Raw genomic sequence first — 19,970 nt, forward strand, 5'->3', positions numbered from 1 at the left:
CTGTGCAAAGTTTTTCTTCATTCTCTTCATCCTTTTGTTCTTGATCTTCTTGCTTTTGAGCTGCTCTTTTGACATCAGCTGATGTCGGCTTGGCTATCCCTCGATCTGGCAATGCTCCATATTTCTGATGCTGTTCATACCAGTCACTCACCGTCATAGTTCATTTATTATTTTAAAACATCTTATGAAAAAAATCTTGCTGTTTACTATGCTGCTCCACAAACTTTATGCAACGGCAACCTCAGGCTGGCGGTTGGCAGGTGTATTTTATTTGGTCTCGTGTGTTTAACCACTGTTGCAAAAATGTACTTTTTTGCATAAAAGTCAGATTCGGTGAAGACAAAACCTTGTTTGGCGATGGTACAGGCGGCTGTGTGTTGACAGGTTTCCCATTTTGCAGCAGTCCCCGCTGTCTTGTCTTTCTAAGCGTTCTTACCCAAGGCTACTGTCTTACTCCTTGAGGGCTCCTGACTTTGCTCCTTTAGGTTTTTGCCTTCTGGAACTCCAGATGAAGGGCAGGAGGCAACCGTTTTCATCTCTCGCCATGCTTTCACCAACCCACAAAGCAGCAAAGGTATTTCCCAATAGAGTTACACGGCCAAGAATGACATGAGCCTGAAGCTGATAATTTTCAGTGGGTGAAGAGAAAGGGTCTGGTTCCTTCCCAGCCGGGCCTGTTCCAGGCAACCCATATGTAATACTTTTTCTAATCCTCGTAACAACGTGATGAAGTAGGCACTGGCTAATGTAATTCCACACTGAAGAAACTAAGCAGGGCTCAGGAGGTGAGGGCAGAGGGCCTGCCACGCATGGGCAAAGCCCTCCCTCCAATTCCCTACACCACAGAAAAACAGGTGCGGTGGCACAGGCCTGGAATCCCAGCATGCAGGAGGATCCAAAAATTCAGGCCATCCTCAGCTATCTACAGAGTTCAAGGCCAGCCTGGGGTACACGAGACCTCAATACAAATTAATAAGTTAATTAATAACAAAAAAATTTTTTAAGAAAGAAAATGAGAGAAACCGAGACACAGAATGGTCAAGTAGCTTTCATGGGCTATCAAACAAAAATTTCAACAAGCCATCTAAACCGAGGAGTGATCTTTTAAACTAACCATTTTAAGAGTAAGCCATGCAGTTTGTTCAGACGCCTCTTACACCAGCCAGGACTCTCTGCTTGAAGAGCCAGATCAACCCAGCCTTGAAACAGAATATTTTCAGACATGAACCGTCTGGCTCACATAAGCAGACCACAGGATGCCTGCCTTAGAGCTGGCCTTCTGGTTGACTGCACCCAGCCTTCCTCTCTGATTTCCGTTTCCCTTTGTGTGTTGACTTCCTTCTCCCACACGGTGACAGTGGTTCAGGAAGACCTTGGATGGGTCTTGTTTTCAGTGTGTTTATTTAGGAGAAAGGAAGCAAGACTGGGTATAAGGGAGTCAAGCCAGGGACAGCTGAGGCAGAACGTAGGCACGTAGCACTAACAATGAGACAAAGTAAAAACGACCCAGAGGATTCCCCGGTGGCCTGGAGCCTCACCTCGGCAGTGACGGCTGTGATTCTGTCAGTTGCAGTATTGACCTCTATTTTTGAAATGTCACAAGGGAGGGAGGAGCACAGATACGAACGAGGGTTCGTTATTTCAGAGAAAATGCCACTGCAACGAGGGCCAGAATTTTGAGCCCGCCTCAGAGAGAATCTTCTCCTTCACGGTGACTTCCAAATTTTGTTCAGTCTGTAAGATAACAAGAAAACAACGCAGTCAACACGCAAGTGATTGCGATAGTCATAGAGAGACAGGCTGACCTTGGTCACAAAAGATTAGACGGCAGCGCCACCCCGCGGTGCTCGGCAACCTGGCGGCGCGCTGAGGCTGCCAGGCGGGCAGAGGGAAGGGCAGCCCCTCTTTCCCACACTGAATTCCCGTTTTCCAGGTGTGTTAACGCCCTCCACCCCGTTCTGGCCCCGTCGGCCTCTAGACCACCCGCCTTGCCTTATCTGCGGTGGACGTGTGCCTGTGAGCACTTAAAGGGAACATTAACATCAAGCACAGTTTTCCATCTACTCCGCGTATGGCCGCGCGGCTTCCTCCTGTGGTCCAGCTCAGCCCTCTGGAGCAGCTGCCGCAGGTGGCCTTCCGCTGGTGCCCTCCTTTCACCGAAACTGCTAAACACCTGCTTCCCTCTGAGGATATGTCCAGCCCTCGAGTCCCTTGCTTCAGTTGGGACAGATGAGCTACCTGACTCACCCACAGTGGCTTTTCAAAGGATGCCTGGTCACCTACCATCTGTTCCAGGTTCTGCAGCCAGGGGTCGTAGCGTCTGTTTTCAGCAGGTCTAACACTGGACCAGATCTCCTTGCTGTGTCTGGCCTTTGGTCATCCCGGAAGGGAGCCTTGTTCTTCCAGATGTGGAAGTCTCTGCTCTCTGGCTTCTGCTGTAAGGCCAGCATCTCAAGCAGAAGAGCCCAAACTGTTGCAGAAACAACCCCCCCCTCCCATCCCAGAACAAGACCAAAGTAGTCTTCAAGCCAGTCTGACAGGTTTCCCTGGCTATGGGCACCTGCTTTCCATGGCATTGATGGCTGGTCCTCCCTGGGACCTCATCCTTCCGAGGGGAGCTGGCACACAGGACTGTCATTAACAAGTGCCTGGGATTCGACGCACTCAGTCAGCACTTTGCTCCGTTGGTGGGTAAGTTCTGGGAAACACGGTGGAGGCCTAGGGAACAATTAGAGTGAGAGTGTCCACGCAGTCAAGTCTTACAGGAAGTTGTTGCCTCTATCCACAGGTTCCTAAGCTTATCTGTTTGTCTGTGTGTGTGTGTGTGTGTGTATGTATTACGCGTGTACTGAGGTATCTATGTGAGTATGCATTCTGTGACAATTCTTTGTAGAGTTTCTCCTGGATTACCTCACCCCTCTGGTCCACAGTTTATCACTTCTCACCTTCCAAGTGTAATTCTTAGCAACACTAAAAAAGCATTGTGCCACCTACTGTCCAAATGGGTCCTGCCCTTTTCACTTCAAATTCTCCTCTCACTGTGCTTAAAATAGCGCCCTCATTCCCCCCTGCCTCTCACGGTTGGGTTGGTAATTTCCATTTGCCCTTTACATTTCCATCCAGCACTGTGGGCAGACGGCTCTAAGCCTCATGTCCAGCTGGGCTGCCTTTTATGTGCTCACAGCAGCTCTTCCAGGGGCCCACCCGTGGTGGTCCGAGTATCTGCTGCAAACCTAGCTGCTTATGTAACCAGAGATACACATTGGTCGCAGGAGTCCTGAAGCAAGTTACTGAAATAACATTCTCTTTGTCGCAGGCCTATTTCCATTGGGCCTTTTTACAGCTTATGCAACAGCAGAGGGATGTTTACAGTGAATGAATCATTTAATCTATTACGTAAGGATTAAAAAACACTGGCGTTTCTCCTAAGAACTTATGAGGGTCAAAAAAATCTATACCTGGTCTTACCAGAAAGGCTGAGAAGTTTCAAAAATCCAAAGGCAAACTTGAGAAACAATTGGAACAAAAGTGGAAAATAAGCACTTTTGTGAATGTTTTCACAGCTTTGACCTGCTTTGATTTTTCAGCTTCTCACTTCAACTCTCAGTGAAGTCAGTTGGCTAAGTACATGTCGGCAAATAAAGCTTTTATTGAGCAGAGATTTATTACACTCAAAAATCACTATATCACAAGGTGTACATCCATGCAGTGAAAGTGTAAAGGAACAAATGAGAAAGGAGACTGCATAGGAGAGTTCAATTCTATTGTAATACTAGGTGTGTATTAGAACGCTTCATGTTACTGTAATGAAATGCCTGAGACAATTAACTTATGAAGACGAAAGGTTTATTTTGGCTTACAGTTCAGGAAGTGGTAGTCCGAAACCAGACGACCTTATTGTTTGTGCCTCTGGCAAAGATGTGACGAGGCCGTCTCTTACATCTGACAGACACTGAGATATTGGGGTCCCACTGTCCCCTTCAAAGGCATGTTTCTAATGACCCAAGAACCCCTCCTCAGTGACACCTCCCTGCTGTCTGAACTTTTTACACAGGAGGTTTTTGGAAACTATTATCTATATTCAAACCATAGCACGTATGTATGTAAGTCTGTATATATGTATGCATGCATATATGTGTGTTTACCTTTGCTAGGGATTGAACACATGGCCTTCTACATGCAAGGTTCTACCATGTTACATCACCAGCCTGTAATCTATTTTATTATTATTTGTGCATGTATGTTTATGTTCATGTTTGTATGTGTGAGGGTACAGTTGTACATGTGGCTGCTTATGTGTATGTGTGTGTGTAGGACAGAGGACAACCTTACTTGCCATTCTTCAGGAGCTGTGTGAGAGATAGGCTCTCTCACGTGACTGGAACAGATCCATTAAGCTAGGTTGGCTGGCCAGGACGTCCCAGGATCTGCCTGTATCTGCCTCCGCAGCCTTTGATTATTTTGTGCAGCTAAGTCTGCCAGAGGCTCTGGGAGGTGAACCCAGATCCTGTGCTTGTACAAAACAGCACTTTAGCCGCTGAGCCATCTCTCCAAACCTATTCTTATTTTTCAAATGGTGTGATGGATATACCAGGACTCCTTATATTTTGTTTATTCATTTGTTACTCATTAAATCACTTTGAGACAAGGTGTTTAGGCTTGCTAGAAACTATTTGGCTCAGATTGTCCTCCAACTTATAACCCTTTTACCTCAGGTTTCAACACCAAGGAAAACACTGTTTGTGGACTCACACTGACCTGGACCCCAACCTGAATCTCCTGGGAGAAGTTTCTTATTTCCTAAAGATGAACTGGATCTCAAGATGAACGAGGTAACTCCCAGACACCCAAGCTCTGGCTGGTAAGTATCTTCTTCAACAGGCTGTCAACGTAAGACGTAGGGAGCTCAGATGGCAAAGGGTTAAACACAGCTCTAACTCTCTCCCGGGAGGTTCTCCTAGACAGACTGAGGACATACTGGTGAGTTGCTGTGTGTGCAGAACCAGGCTAGGCACTCTCACCCTTGTTGAACTCTTACCACAGGCCATAGGGTAGGTATTACAATCTCCAGTCACTACATTGAAAAACCAAGTTTCAAAGAGACCATAGGTTTGGACCAGTTTCCAAACCGTATGAGCAGGAGGCATCCTTGGCCGTGTGACTCCAAAGCTCAGGTCTGTCCTCCCGCATGCTCCCCTCAAGGGCATGTTGCTGTCAGAAACAGTGTGTTTTGAACTGAAGGAACTTTGAGGTTGTTCAGGCAATCTATATCGTGTTGCTAAAACAATTTTCTTAAATTAAAAAAAAAAAAAAAAAGAATTTAGGCTTCCATTGCCAAATAGGACTTTGCAAAGCAGGACTTTGCCAAGAGAAACAAAGACTGCTCAATTATTCTGTAAGTTTATAATTGATTGAATAAATCTTAAAATTAGCCAGAATCCTTCCTGGCTGTATTGGGTGAGTGGGGCCTGCTGGGCCATTCTGCCTGTCTGGGGTAGACGTTTTTTGGCTTGACATCCCTCCCTATGGGATTTCTTTCCTTCACTCCCAAGCCGAGCTCATTTGTCTGCGTCACACCTCAGCTGTCACTCAATGATTACATTTACTGTGTGCTGGGGCCAGGGCTTGGTTGTCAGGGAGTTACCTCAGCTCATCCTGAGAACCAACGAGAAAAGCGATATCCTTCCTTCTCACGGTGGACCCGGGTTGGGGTCCAGTGTGAACGCACAGGCAGTGCTTTTCTCGGCTCCACAGAGTGATTCAATGGTCCGTAGACTGTCGCGCTGTGTTTTGGACACAACGTGGGCTTCCTCTCCTGCTGTTTGGTGTCGGGGCAAGGGGTGGGCTGCTGATTTTGTCATTGTTTCAGGAAGAGAGCCAGGCAGGCTTTAAGGACCTAGGCAGGCACAGCTCCAGCATCTAAATCCCTTTCCTAAATAGGAGGAATTTCCTTTGTCTGGAGTTTTAAAAAGACTTTTCTCTTTCTTTCTTTCTTTACAAAGACCAATCTTTGTGGAGCAAAACAAGGGGTTCTGTTTTCCACAACTGGCTTGAGAACAGCGCGCACACATCCTCCGCTGTCTCTCGCTGTTGCTGGCAGGTCTGGAGCAGAGAGAGAATGGGCAAAACCCAGGCTGCTCGTTGGAGATCTCAGTGAACGGGATTAATCAGGTGCCATCTACATTGTGCCTAGAACTCTGCCACCACAGACTGTTTGTTTTTTAATTAAGAGGATTTATTTCTTAGGTAACACAAATATAAGCAGCCGGCAGTAGAGATCCCCAGGACCGAAACCGGAGAAGCAGTGAAATAATGGAAACAGACAAATGAAAAATTTCTGGAAGCTCTGTTTATAATCGCATCCTTTCGGGAACTGAGGAAAGAAAAGCAGATGTCGGCCTGTGGAACGCTTTGCAGAGACTAGCTTATGGTTATGTGATCTTGAAGAGAAGGAGAAGTCAGTGTTTAGCTTGGAGCATAAGATGGAGTGAGAGTAATTTGGTATTGTCGACCAAGACCTGACCATGAGGGAGGGAAGTTAGTGAGAAACTGGCTGTGCTCTTATGGGTGTGTGTGTGTGTGTGTGTGTGTGTGTGTGTGTGTGTCTGTGTGTGTGTGTGTGTGTGTGTGTGTGTGTGAAAATGACTCCACTCGGAGGGCAAGCAACTGAGAACAAGGCCCCAGAGCACACATGGTTAAGAGGGTCACATCCCACTGTGGGAGACTACCCAGCCTGCCAGGGCAGATCCCTCTGTGGCCAAAAACTATGGAATGTGAGAGAGACATGTTACATGCTTTCTAATTGTCCATCACTTTTCTCTTTTTAAACAGTCTTGTCGCTCAATGCTTGGTCAGTTTTCACTGTGTGCATGGGCTTTTTGATAGTCCATTTCTTGTTGTGTGTTTTTAAAAGTTAATTATGTTTTTATATAATAGCTTTTTGATAGTATTATTCCCCTCCCCCAACTCCTCCCAGATCATCCCTGCTCCCTACCCACCCAACTTCATCTCCTTTCTCCCTCAATTAAAAAAAAAAAAAGGTATAAAAAAAACCCATGGAGTCCATTTTGTATTGACCAATTCCTCCTGAACATGGAGCCTGCTCTGTGTGGGAGAAAACAGGTTTTCATTTCCCAGCAGGTATCAATTGCAAATAGCTTCCTGGTTTGGGACAAGGCTTTGTGTCCACTCTCCCCTTCTCAGCACTGGTATTTCATCTGGTTTGAACCTGTTCAGGTCACATGCATGCTGCCATGATCTCTATGAGCTCCTAGGTGCATGGGTCTTGCTGTATCTGGAAGAGGTTTGTTTCTGAGATAGGACTTCTTATGGCCCAGGCTGGCTTTGAACTCACTATGCCTACCTCTACTATGCCTGCCTCTACTTGACAAGTTTTGAGATCACCGGTGTGCCCAGGATGCCTGCTGGGGTCGGGGGGTGGGGTGGGGGTGGTCTGCTTCTTTTTACAAAAACACCTGCATCTGCAGGATCATGCCAGGAAACCGGGAGGCCCTGAGCTTATGCCTCTTGTCACAAACCAGCCGCATGACCTTCAGCAAATCATTAACCTTGGCTTCAGACATCTTACTGGGAAAAGGAATGGACTGGTTTTAAACATTATTTCTAAGATACCTTTAAGTTTTTTAAGCCAGGTAGTGGTGATGCAGTCCTTTTGATCTCAGCACCTGGGTGGCAGGGGCAGGCAGATCTCTAAGTTCAAGGCCAGCCTGGTCTATAGAGTGAGTTCCAGAACAGTCAGAGCTACACAGAAACCATGTCTTAAAAAAAAAAAAGAAAAAAGAAAAATACTAATTTTTATCATTAAAAAACTTGCAAATAAACAAGAATATCACACACCAAAAAATTAACCAGATCCAAAATCTACACAACTCAATGAACTCTACAGTTAGAATAGGAACTCAGAACAGAAGCTATGGAGTTCCACATTAAATTTTTTCCTGTTAGGAGACGGTTGCCTGAGTCCAGCCATCTCAGGCACAACCTCTCTATCTTTATTGACGGAGACAATGCTTCTTCAGATGTTTCATGGTTATCTGTTTACTGGTAACCGATGTAAACACAGAAGTTACCGTTATCCCGTTATCTAAACTAAGGCACACAAGACATAAATGTGTTGCCTGTCTTGACTTAAAGCTGGCCTGCTCCTTTGTTCCTTTATCACTGTAAATTTCTCGGTTAACAACCTGCAGCTTGTCCACCCCTTTGTTCCCCTATCATTCTGAATTCCAGGCCAAAGTACAAGAGGGGACATGACTGCAAAAAGCTGAGTGGAGGGTCCTGAAACCAGGTGACCTGGAAAGGCCCAGTCACCCACATTCACTTCCTCGCTCAACCCCCTGTGTCAACGCAAGAGCCCACCCTGCTCCCCCATGCTTGGTGTCCCCATCCTTTAAATCTCCCTCAGGGATGCGTTTCAGATCTCAGACTGGCCGCCTCCCTGTGCACACAGAAAATAGCACTTTCATTTTTAAAGCTTCTCTGAAGTGAGTTTTCTCAGCTTCTACCCCAAACCCAATAATACATTGAGTATTGAGTATATTTTTAAGCACTTACCTATGACCAAAACCAAAAAAAATTCATGGCAGAGTATCCCCCTTTATATTTTTTATAACCCTTATAACTCAAGGTCCCTATCAAAATTGAAATGTACAGGCTCAACTTCCCTTCTAATGTGGCTTAATAGACTTCTCCTGTGTCTGTTCATGTCACGTTTTTGTAGCCTTGAATAAAACTTGGAAAGGGCAGTGACTTGATTGTGGGGAGGATGGGTCTCCACAGCCTTCCCTACCCTCCTTCACACTGTCCTGCAATAAAGAAGCCTGGACAAATACACAGCGATCTCTTTAAGAAGAGCATGGCTGAGGACACTCATGCAAAACTATTTCTTAAAAAATACGCATTTGCTAAATAAGTTTCACAGTTTTCATCTAAATCTGACTGTGTTTTAAGGAAATGTGATCCTGAACAGAACCTAACACTGTCTGGTATCCCTCATCTTACCTCATCAGAATGTTTTGTTTTCACATCTATTGACTGTCTAGATTGCCCTGGAAGTTAAGAAATAGTGTTTTATTCACCTTACTGAGTATACATTCCAGCTCAGTAGTTATCCTTTAAATGAAAGATAATTTATTCCTTGCTGCCAATCTTCAAGTGTCTATTCAGACTTGGCTCACTACTTCCACTGTTTTAACAAAAGCCCCACATCTCTGGACGGTGGAACTCCATGTTCTCTGGTTCCTCTTCCCTCTCCATCCCGATACTCACTTAGTGGGGGAGAGTGGCCATATTTTGACTTGACTTCCTGGATTGTAATGTACATATTTTCAAACATTTCTTGAGCAAAAAGAAAACTCACATGTGAAAGTTGCATATAACCCAGGCATTTCTGGAGGGGAGATCTGGGTCCTCAAATCTTAAAGAGATTTATGTTGTCCATGAACCATGGTGGAGTGGAGATGGGTTCCTCCCCACTCTGCTTGCTTCTTTGGGGGTAGGTGAGAGGGGAAATGATACGTCTTTCTTGGGTTTTCTTCTTTCCATTTCATCATGCAAGGAACCCATGTACCTCCAAACCAAAGAGCATGTTTTCAAGGTCAGCCTCTTGGTGCAGCTGATGCAACCCATCTAGGGAAGAGGAAAAAACGGAGGAGAGTGATTTCACGGTGCACCTTACTATCTCTCTTTCCAAGCACCAGGCAAATTTAGAAATATTCACAAGACAGAAAGAGTCTCAACTGGAACCCAGTGAGACATCCATGAGAAGCATGGAAATTCAAGACCGTCTTAAACCCCGCTCCTCAAAACGCCGTGCCTGATGACAGCCTGGCTCTCAGTCACTCACCCTGCTTCAAGTCATCCAGTTTCACCACGTCACCCTATTTCATTTTGATGGTGCACATATTTCCAACTTAGGCTTATTTTAGAACGTTCTTAAGTACAGGTGGCCTCTCTGCCCTTTTTTTGTGTTCCAGCTGCTTGGCATGGAGTAGGTGCTAGGCAAATGCCTCTTGGCTAAATAACCCGGCAAATATTAGTCATTATTCACAGGAGACTGTTCTTTAAAATTATTTTTTTTCAAGGTGGAAACCCACTCTTGTGCAGGATTTGTCTCAAAGAAATTAATAGATTGTAACTGACATATATGCCTAATTTTTATAAAATTTTTAAAAATGTGTAGGTGCTTGGAGAGGTGGTGATTAACAGCATGGAGCATGGAGCCAGACTATCTATAGGTTCCTGCTGTAGAGCCCACAGAAGTGCCATAGGGTCCTGGAAAGTGGGCATCTGCCAATGAAAGTTTCCAAGATAGAGTTCAAGTCTGTGCTCACAGTACTAGGAACATTACCCTCAGACACCCATGCAAGTGGTCTCAGAATTCAGCAGAGGAATGAGCTACGAGATGCTTTTTAAAAATCAGTTCCATGCTTGAGGGATGCCTGTACTTACTGACCTCGAAGTATTGGTCTCCCATGAAAATTTAAGCCATAGTAGTCTTTAGAAAATCAAATGTGGCACATCATTTTCTTAGCTGTGTGGTCCAAAATCAGAGAAGTGGAGTCAAAAGACATTAGTTCTACTTGAGGCTGGGTCATTTCCACGCTCAAGCTGCTTAATCTCTCTGAGTCTAACTTGCCTTGTAGTGGAAAGGGCAATAATGCATAGTGATCTTCCCGCCCCTCCCAGGTGGCTGCTGAGCTCCAGAAACACAGCACATGTGAGCATGCTTAGTGACTAACCCGCTGTAAGCATGCTTGTTGGCTTACTTTCCATGTCGCTGATGGAGGAGTGAAAGTGTACTACAGTTTTATTGGTGAATAACACAACTCGGTTTCAGTGCTCATAGCCAGACTCCCAGCTGTCTACCCCAGCAATACTGTTTGCCTTCAAGAACCAACACACTTGAGCGACACTGCTAAAGTGTGCTAAGTTGAAAAATCATCCTCCCAACCTCCATTCTTTTATCGACTGCACCAAGATGCTGGCATTGAAAATACGCTGTTTGATTTGGGTGTGCATGAGTTCCTTGCCTGATAAGATGGACAGAAGGAATCCCAAGAAAGACATTTTATTCTCCCTCTCACCTGCCTTCATGTATCCAAGCCCAATGGGAAGGAACCCATCTCCACTCTGCTCTGATTGATGTTGGTCTGAGGACTCAGATTTCCATTTCAGGAATGCCTGAGTAATGTCCAAGTTTTGAGTCTGAGTGATGTATGGGTGTAGTAGCAAGTAATTTTAATGCTATATCCATTTAGCAGGATAATAGTAGTGGGAACACAAACTGAACTTGGTGAAGTTATAAAAAAGACAGACAGATAGACAGACAGACAGAGGGCCAAGCATGGTAGGATCACCTTTAATCCCAGCATTTTGGAAGCAGAGGTAGGTGGATCTTTGTGAGTCGCAGGCTAGCTACACAGTCAGAAGGAGAGACAGACATACACAGAGAGAGAGACAGAGTGAGAAGATATACAGAAACAGAAAGACACACAGAGGCAGACACAGAGAAAGGGAGAATAGCTAAAATTATGAAGCCATCTCTGTGTAATTGTGCCAAATCTTAAGAGTGCTTTTATCAGAAACTTATCAGGTGGATCAGGGAGATAGCTCAGAGGTAGGGTGCTTGCTTGGCAAGCAAAAGGCCTCAAGCTTTCTGGGTCTACAGCTCAGTGGTAGGGTGCTTGATTTATAAGCCCTGGGTTCACTCCCTAGCACTGGAGGAAAGGTCCTATATATGATTTATGCACTAAGAAGAAAAGAGGAGGGGAAAATTAACAATTGGAATAGATATGTAAAAGTGTTCTGTTCTCTTATCTACATAAGAGATGCTAAAATGAAAGATTATCTCAAGACCTCTGCTCCTTATTTCATCAATATTCAAACAGATCTCGTCTTTTAAAAATATGTTTTGGGCTGGGCATGGTAGCACACCCGTTTAATCCCAGCACTCAGGAGGCAAAGACAGGTGGATCTCTGTCAGTCTGAGGCCAACCTAATCTACAAAGTGAGTCCAGGATAGCCAGGGCTACACGGAGAAACCCTGTCTCAAAAAACCAAAAGATAAGTAAGTAAAATAAATGTTTCTTTTAATTTTGTTTAATTAGCGTACACAGGTTAAGTTTCATTCTGCAAAACTTGTTTTGGCTGATTCTCTCCCCGGTGTCTTACCCATTCCCCTGGTTCTTCTGCCCTTTCCTCTTCCACCCCCACAGCTTCCTTTTTATTTTCTAAAAAAGTATTTTAAATCTATGAGGGTTTTGCCTGCATGTATATATGGGTAACGCACTCATGTCCTGTGGCGGTTAGAAGTGGGTGTCAGATTCCTTTGAACTGGAGTTATAGGTGGTCGTGAACTGCCACGAAGGTGCTGGGAACTGACCCTGGGTTCTCTGCAAGAGAGCAGCAAGTGATTTTTTTCTAATTGCTGAGCCCTCCCTCCTGTCCCCTCCTTTCCCCCTTCTTTCTTCTTTCCTTTTTCTTTCTTTCTCTTTCCTTCTTTCTTTCTTTCTTTCTTTCTTTCTTTCTTTCTTTCTTTCTTTCTTTCTTCCTTCCTTCCTTCCTTCCTTCCTTTCTCTCTCTCTCTCTCTCTCTCTCTCCCTCCCTCCCTCCCTCCCTCCCTCCCTCCCTCCCTTCCTTCCTTCCTTCCTTCCTTCCTTCCTGATTTGTTATTATACAATGTTCTGCCTGCATGTATGCCAGCAGGCCAGAAGAGGGCACCAGATCTCATGTGGTTGCTGGGAATTGAACTCAGGACCTATAGAAGAGCATTGCTCCGGCCCCTTCCTTTTCCTTTTCATGTCCCTGTTTGCTGTTGCCCACTCCCTTACTCATCCTGCTCCCATCTTGTGGTCTTCTGTCTAGTTTCACGACCTGTACCCACACTCCACTTACCTGCACATTGTACACAGGCGTCTGTAAATGAGAGTGAACACATGAGTTTGTGTCTTTTTCAGTCTGCTTCATCACTTCATGTGATGCTTTTCAGTGCCATCTATTCTCTTGTACATTTTGTGGTTTCAGTTTTTAAAGACGAATAAAATTCCCATGTATATACATCACATGTTCATTCCTCATTCCTCTAGCTTCTAGCGTCAAGGCTGGTTCCGTTGCCATGCTATTGTGAATAATGCAGGAGTAGGTTCGGGTGTGTAAATCTCTCTGCGATAGCACACAGACACCATTGGGGATGTGTCTGGCACTGGCATAGCAGGGTCCTAGAGCAATTCTATTATTTTTTTTTTTTAAGAAACTTCCATCCGATTTTCATAATTGCTCTATCTAGCCGCTCTCCCACCGGCAAGCGCAGAAGGGCACATTTGCTTCCTATCCCTCCCAGCTTTTATTGTCCTTTTCCTTGTTTGATAGCTTGTTCTGACTGAGGTAGGCATCTCTTTGTTGACTAATGATGTTGAAAATCTTTAAAAGTACCTGTTGGCCAGTCCCGGGAGTTAAGAGATAATGGCGGAGTTGGCTCTTAGGAACACCCAGCTGAAAGGCACAGTATATATGTATGCTGACTCTCTAGACCAAAGGCAAAGTTTCATGTCTGTCTGAAAGAAAGAAAGATGCATCGACCTATATTAACCATTTAACACTTCTCTAAGATTTGGGGACAAGTGTTCTTTATGTCCTTAAAAACCTGAAGAATATGGCACTTGATGGCCTATCTAAAGAGCCTCTTATTTGAACAAGTGAAATGCTTGTTCTTGGTACATTTGTAAGGAGAGTATTAATGAAGATGGAGACTTAGATGTTAGACTGATGCTGCTTCAAGCAAAGACTGTGCCCTAAAGTAGTTATAAGGAAGTCGAAGCATCAACTCCTAAAAGCTCTGGGCTGGTTTGAATAAGAATGACCCCAAGAAGCTCTTACAGATTGGCCTGGTTGGAGTAGGTGTGCCCTTGTTGGAGGAAGTGTGTCGATAGGGGTGGGCTTTGAGATTTCAAAAGCCCAAACCAAGCCCAGAGTCAGTCAGTCCATCTGTCCATATAAAGTACACAGCTTTTTTTAAAATGTATAATTAAATAATAAATGATGCTATGAATGCTACAAAGAATTTATTTTTAATCATTCATAAATTATACATCACTTTAAAGAGGGTTAGAAACCTGCCTACATCCAGAGACCCTGCTTTGAGAGTTAGGCCTTCTGTTTGAAAATAGCAAAAAGGAGGGAATGGAGGAGGAAGCGTCTATGTCTATGTAGCTGAAGAGGCTCTCTGTGGCTCTTAAGGAAAAAAAAAGTCACAGTATGGAGGCCTCAATGGAGATGAAATTGAAAGGAAAAATAACTCACAAAGGTAAGGGGATAATGAATAAAACGAAAGGTGAAGTTTCCTTTGTTGGAGAAGAATGGATGGTAGGTAGAAAAAATGATGAAATAAATGGCAATGGATAATAATAATAAAATAATAATAATAATAATAATAATAATAATAATAATAATAAAAGTACCGGTTGGCCATTTGTATTTTTATTTCTTCTTTTGAGGATTATGGAACAGACCCTTTTCACTCCAGCCTTTCTCTGCTTTTCTCTCCTTCCACAGTGTGATCTGGGATCAAGCTTTGTGCAAAAGCACTTTTACTGCTGAGCCAACCTCAGCAGCCCACTCCTCAGCTCTTCTGCCTTTTTTGCTTCATTTCTCACTTTCCTCCCCTGCAGAGCCTCGGGCTTGCCCTGAGCAGTGCAGCGGGGCTGTCTGTCCAGCCCCTGCTTTGACTGTCCTCTCACCATGACTTTCATTCCTGCCTCGCAGCCCAGCAAGTCTCTATGTTTGCAGCACCATCCTGGACTTCCTATCTCCCGGCTCCTGCCACATCATCTGGGGTTCTGAGAGGCTCCCAAACAATTCAAGTAGGCTAAAATGCCATCTCAAGGAAGCATAGCTAGGAGCCAGAGAGATGGCTCATCAGTTAAAAGTGTTCTTGCAGGGGAGTGGAGGTTGGTTCCCAGCACCCAGATCAGATGGCTCACAACTATGTTGTTGGCGGTAAAATGGTGTCGGGCTAAATCATGTTTGTTATTAGCCCTGTGATTATCATGGTGGTATTATTCAACTATCACAATCAATAAGACACAGACACCTGTTAGATTTTATAATTCCTATTTACCTTGTGCTGGGCAAATATATCTACCTATGCTATTTTTAATAACCTCCCTATCTACTTCCCCGCCCCCATCCAATGTCATCTGCCTTAGCACATTCCTACCTTCCATTTATAGTCTTATAAATACTTGCTTGTATTCTTCATCTAGGCCTTTCCACGCCATGTTTGGCACCCTTCCTCCTGGCCCACATGGTTCCTTCTCCATGTAAACCCATTGCTAACCCATCGTGGTGTCCTCCTGCCTCCTTTCTTCTTGTCTGTCTGTTTCCCGTGATTCTCCTGAACCCCAAACCCAGGGAACCTTAGCCATGCCCACCACATTCTGCCCTGCCCAGGTTTTAAGCCTTTTAATCAACCAGTCAGGAATAATGTCTTAGGCAGGTTTACACAAGGATAGGTCAGTGACCAGATCTTGAGGGCCAGTAATTAATATCAAAGTACAAGCATCAGCCCAACCCCCAACACAGGTGATGAGAAGGAATGCTCCCCAATTAATCCTGATTGGCTGATTAAAAGATCTGTACCTGGGAAGAGCAGAAGGTCCAAGGGTTTTGAAACAGAAGGGTCTTGGGAAGGAGTTTTAGGGTTTAAAACTCATGTTGACGCTAGGTTTAAGTAGAGAACTGGGGCAGTGGGGGCACGTAATTAATTTGTGTGGACCAGTTGTTCTCAAGTCTGGTTGTGCAAGATGGTTGAAAGATACCCTTATTGCTTGAAGAGCCTAGCTCACACTCTGACTGCACCTCAACACCCTGGATGATTGTGCTGTGTGATCTGGAGTCACCGGTCGTGGAAGTCTTCATTTTCCTGGAAATGGCAGGATTAGGACAACACAAGACCCGTGGGTACTTTTTGGAGTTCTGGAACAAAACACTGTAAAAAAAGACAGCAGGAAAATACCTCATTACTCTTGTCCTTGTGCCTTCAGTCTTGAAGGGAGTTAGGTTAACTAGCTTGGGGTTTCTAGAGAGAACATTATTGAGTAATTAGCATGTTCAAGGGCCCAAGTAAGGAGTCAATGCTCTCTGGAAAAGATGTCCTAAGTGCTTGTTACGCTTTGTAAGGCTGTGTCCCATTGACAGTCCTGTTTCACAGGAAGCAGCTAAGGGAGCTTCCATTCTGTGGCGCAGCCGCTGGTGATACACAATGGGTATTAATCACCAAGATCATCAAGGTGAAAGGGCTCTCTAACAGGCTCGAGCAAGGCAAACATGGCTCTGGCAGGTTTTGCCTTCCTCTCTTTCCTCTCCCCTGCTTAAACTGTTAGATTGCATTCCTAAGCTAGCCCCCAAGATCCGTTCCCCTTATTTGGCCACTGACTCATTTCTGATTCTAAACACCAAGGTCCAGCAATCAAAATTCATTATTTGGCCACACTGGCGAACATGGCCAATCAGGACTTCCCAACTCATCCTAGCACAGGCTTCCTCCTTTTCTCCTTAAAAGCCACTCCTGCAGAAACACCTGATGCTGCCTTTGCCCAATCCAAAGACACCTCCCCTTTGTCCTTTGAGCTGAGAATCTGGTGTCTGGGTGTATGCCGAATCTATTCCAGGGGCCCCCTATAGTCAACCCTTGGGGTCTAGAGCTGTGCTCCACTCTAGTTACTGTGTGATATTGGGCAAATTTTTGGTCCCCACCCCTGATCCTCTGTTTTCTTATATGTGAAATATAGAGATATGCTGTAGGATTGTCCTGAGGACTAAACAAAATAGAACCGGTAAGCGTTCAGTAAGAGTAAGAAGCTGAAACTGGGTCAAAAAGGAGGAATGGGACAATGGAGGTCAAGGCCTTCTAGTAACCATTGAAAATGGCCCTGGGATACAGTCCTGTTTCAGATGAGTAGAATTCTCTTGCTCTGACGGCATGGCAACCAAATCCCTTTAAATCATAGTTCTGTGTAATGAAATAGCTATAGTACCTACTTAATAGGGCTTGTTTGGGGGCTAGGTGTGTGGCTCCGTTGAGGAGCCTTTGCCTTACATATGCTAAGCCCTGGGTTCAATCCCTAGTACTGTGTGTGTCCACACAGTTTTCATTTTGGAGTAACACTCAGATTGATGTCAAAGCTGCAAAGATGCTAGTGTCTCCGCTCTTTACATCTTACATGACCGTGGGAAATTTGTCAAAATCTCAGGTCTGTTTCATCGGCCCCAGATTTCCATCGATGTTGACTTTGTGTTGCAGGACTCAGGAAACCATATTTCTTTTCCAGTCTTCTGTGGGCTTCGACAGCTCCTAGATTTCTCATTTTTCACAGCTCCAATACTCTTGAGGAGTCTAGCCAGGCGTCCGCTGCGCGTGCATTTGTCTCAGTTCTCTCGGCCTTTGACCAGGGTTATCTCATCAGCATAGCACAGGGGTTTTGTGAGAGCATCTACCAAAGGCCAGGGCTCTGGCAGACACTTTCATTATCTATGTACATTTTATAAGCAGAGAAAGTGACCCAGAGCAGGGACTGCAGGCTGAGGTTTCAGCCTGCCTTCTGCATCCTCCTGGACAGATTTTTAATATTAGCCTCTTTTTCTACATTTAAGGATGTTTTTGCTACTAGGATTTTTTTTTTATAAGTTAAAAATTTATTATGTTTATTTTATGTGTATGGATGTTTTGCCTGCATGTATGTCTGTGTACCATGTGTGTCTGGTTCCCAGTGAGGCCAGAAAATGTTGTCATATCCCCTGGAACCAGAGTCACAAATGATTATGAGCCACCACGTGGATGCTGGGAATTTTGAACACATATCCTCTGGAAGAGCAGCCAGTGATCTTAACCACTGAGTCATCTCTCTAGTCCCAGCTACTAGTATTTTTAATGATAAATGAGTATTAGTTACTGACTGAAATAACAGAATGAGCTAGCGGCAAAACGAAGTACTTAAAAGCAGTCTTATTGGCAGCAGCTCTACGCTGCCATGCAGGGGAGGAAGAGGAGGAAAAGGAGGAGGAGGCAGAAAGAGCGAGAGCGAGAAGCATGTTCAGAGGAGAGGGAGAAGAAGAGATTCAGAAAGAGAAGAGAGCAGAGGAGACAGACAGGAACCAAAATGTCTGGATTATATGGTGAAGAGCCTCCGGGAAAGGGGAAGCCCTGCCCATGTACTGGGAAATTCAGGGTGGAGGGCAGGGTGTGCCAGCCACGCCCGCAGCAGGTAGCAACCCCGGGATGTCCGAAACAGTTACTTTTATTTTATTCTGTGATAAATACCATGACCACGGCAAGCTATAGAAAAGAGAGGATTTGGGGGCTATGGTTCCGAAAGGAAATTCTGTAACAGCAGGGGAGGCCTGGCAGCCAGAAACCGAGAGATCACATCTTCGAATGAACACAGCAAGCAGGATGAAGTGGAAGTGCGGGGCCAAGCTATCAACTCTGAAAACCTGCACCCAGTGATGTACTTCCTCCGGTAGGCTTTACCTCATAAAGAAAGGGTCTACTTCCTCCCCAAAGAGTGCTGCCAACCAGGGCCTGACCACGTGATTAAATAAATGGGCCTATGCAGGGGGTGAAGGGGGTATTTCTTATTCAAACCACCACAACCAGCCTCTACAGAGCCATTTATCTGCAGTCACAAAGTCTGTGCGAGACATCCTCTGTGTCAGGAGTGCCCACCTTGGGCACTGTGGCCCCACTGTGGGCAGATCTCAGGGACTCATAAGAAAGAACCTTTGGCAGTTGTTATACCTAATGCAGCTTTCCAAAACGTTCTGTATTTCTATGCTAGCCAATCCCGGGAGAGATTAGCTGGAAAAGAAGAGACAACACATGCCCACAAGGGCCCGACTAGACTCGAAGACCGTAAAGCGTGTGGAGGAAAGCTGCCACGATAGTTCTGCTTGAGACGTGAAACCTGGCCTCCGAGGGAATCAGTTCTCCGTCTGCTCTCCCTGACTGTCAGATCTCCAGTAGGAAGCCTTTGCTTAGCACCCACAGAAAATGGAAAGCGACACCAAACAGCAGCTCAGCTTCACTCCAAACCTTCCACAGCCTTCTAAAATTATGCGGTTAAAGAGTCCTCCAGATGGGCTGAGGAGATGGCTCTGTTGGTAAAATGTCTGTTGCGTGAGCCTGAGGACTTTAAGTTCAGATTCTTAGCACGCACATAAAAACCTGTAACTGGCACCGAGGAAGTTGCCAATTTTGTCAACTCAATAACCTCCAGGTTCCATGAGAGAGCTTGTCTTAAAAAAAAAAATAAAGTAGATGCCAGTCATGGCGATGGGTGGCGCATGCCTTTAATCTTAGTACACACGAGGCAGAGGCAGGTGGAGCTCTGTGAGTCTGAGGATAGCCTGGTCTACATAGTGAGCTCCAGGGCAGCCAGGGCTACATAGGGAGTCCCTGTCTCCAAAAGAAAAAAACAAAAAACTGTGTAGAATGAACCAGGAAGACACCCTATGTTGACTTCTGGCCTACACACACATACACACGCGCGCACACACACGCGCACACACACACACTGCAGGCACCCATGTACGCATGCATTTTTGTTTTTTTAAGATTCTACTAGAATCAAGTGTCTAAGTAATATGATTTCAACAAGGGGATCAAAAGGGATTACAGTGAAACATTAAACCTGTAAAGACAAAGAAAATTGAAAGCAGAGACTACCCTCTCCCCACTTCCTGCTGCCTCATTCCCGTGGTGCCTTTCTGTCTCTTCCCATTGTCTTACTTACAAAGTAATCTCCCTGGCCCAGGAGGGTTGTCACTTTGATTTCAGGGGCACCACTTCCTCCTCTGAGAGCAATTCTTTGCATGTTAGAACAGCATCCTCATGGCCCACCACACGCCATCACACTCTGTGGGGTCTTCTTTGTCTCCGAGTGGTCCATCACTGT

At 45.1% G+C, this 19,970-nt stretch overlaps 1 long non-coding RNA gene across 1 annotated transcript; it reads left to right on the forward strand.

Moving 5' to 3' along the window:
* The first annotated feature begins 1,725 nt into the window (after nt 1–1,725).
* Nucleotides 1,726–19,523, forward strand: LOC132652449 (uncharacterized). The gene is made up of 4 exons (XR_009590032.1): nt 1,726–2,691; nt 4,716–4,861; nt 18,408–18,536; nt 18,855–19,523. It is a non-coding gene; the product is annotated as an uncharacterized LOC132652449 (long non-coding RNA).
* Nucleotides 19,524–19,970: the final 447 nt, after the last annotated feature.

Source organism: Meriones unguiculatus, chromosome 2 (genome assembly GCF_030254825.1).
Source record: "Meriones unguiculatus strain TT.TT164.6M chromosome 2, Bangor_MerUng_6.1, whole genome shotgun sequence".
Taxonomy (NCBI): domain Eukaryota; kingdom Metazoa; phylum Chordata; class Mammalia; order Rodentia; family Muridae; genus Meriones; species Meriones unguiculatus.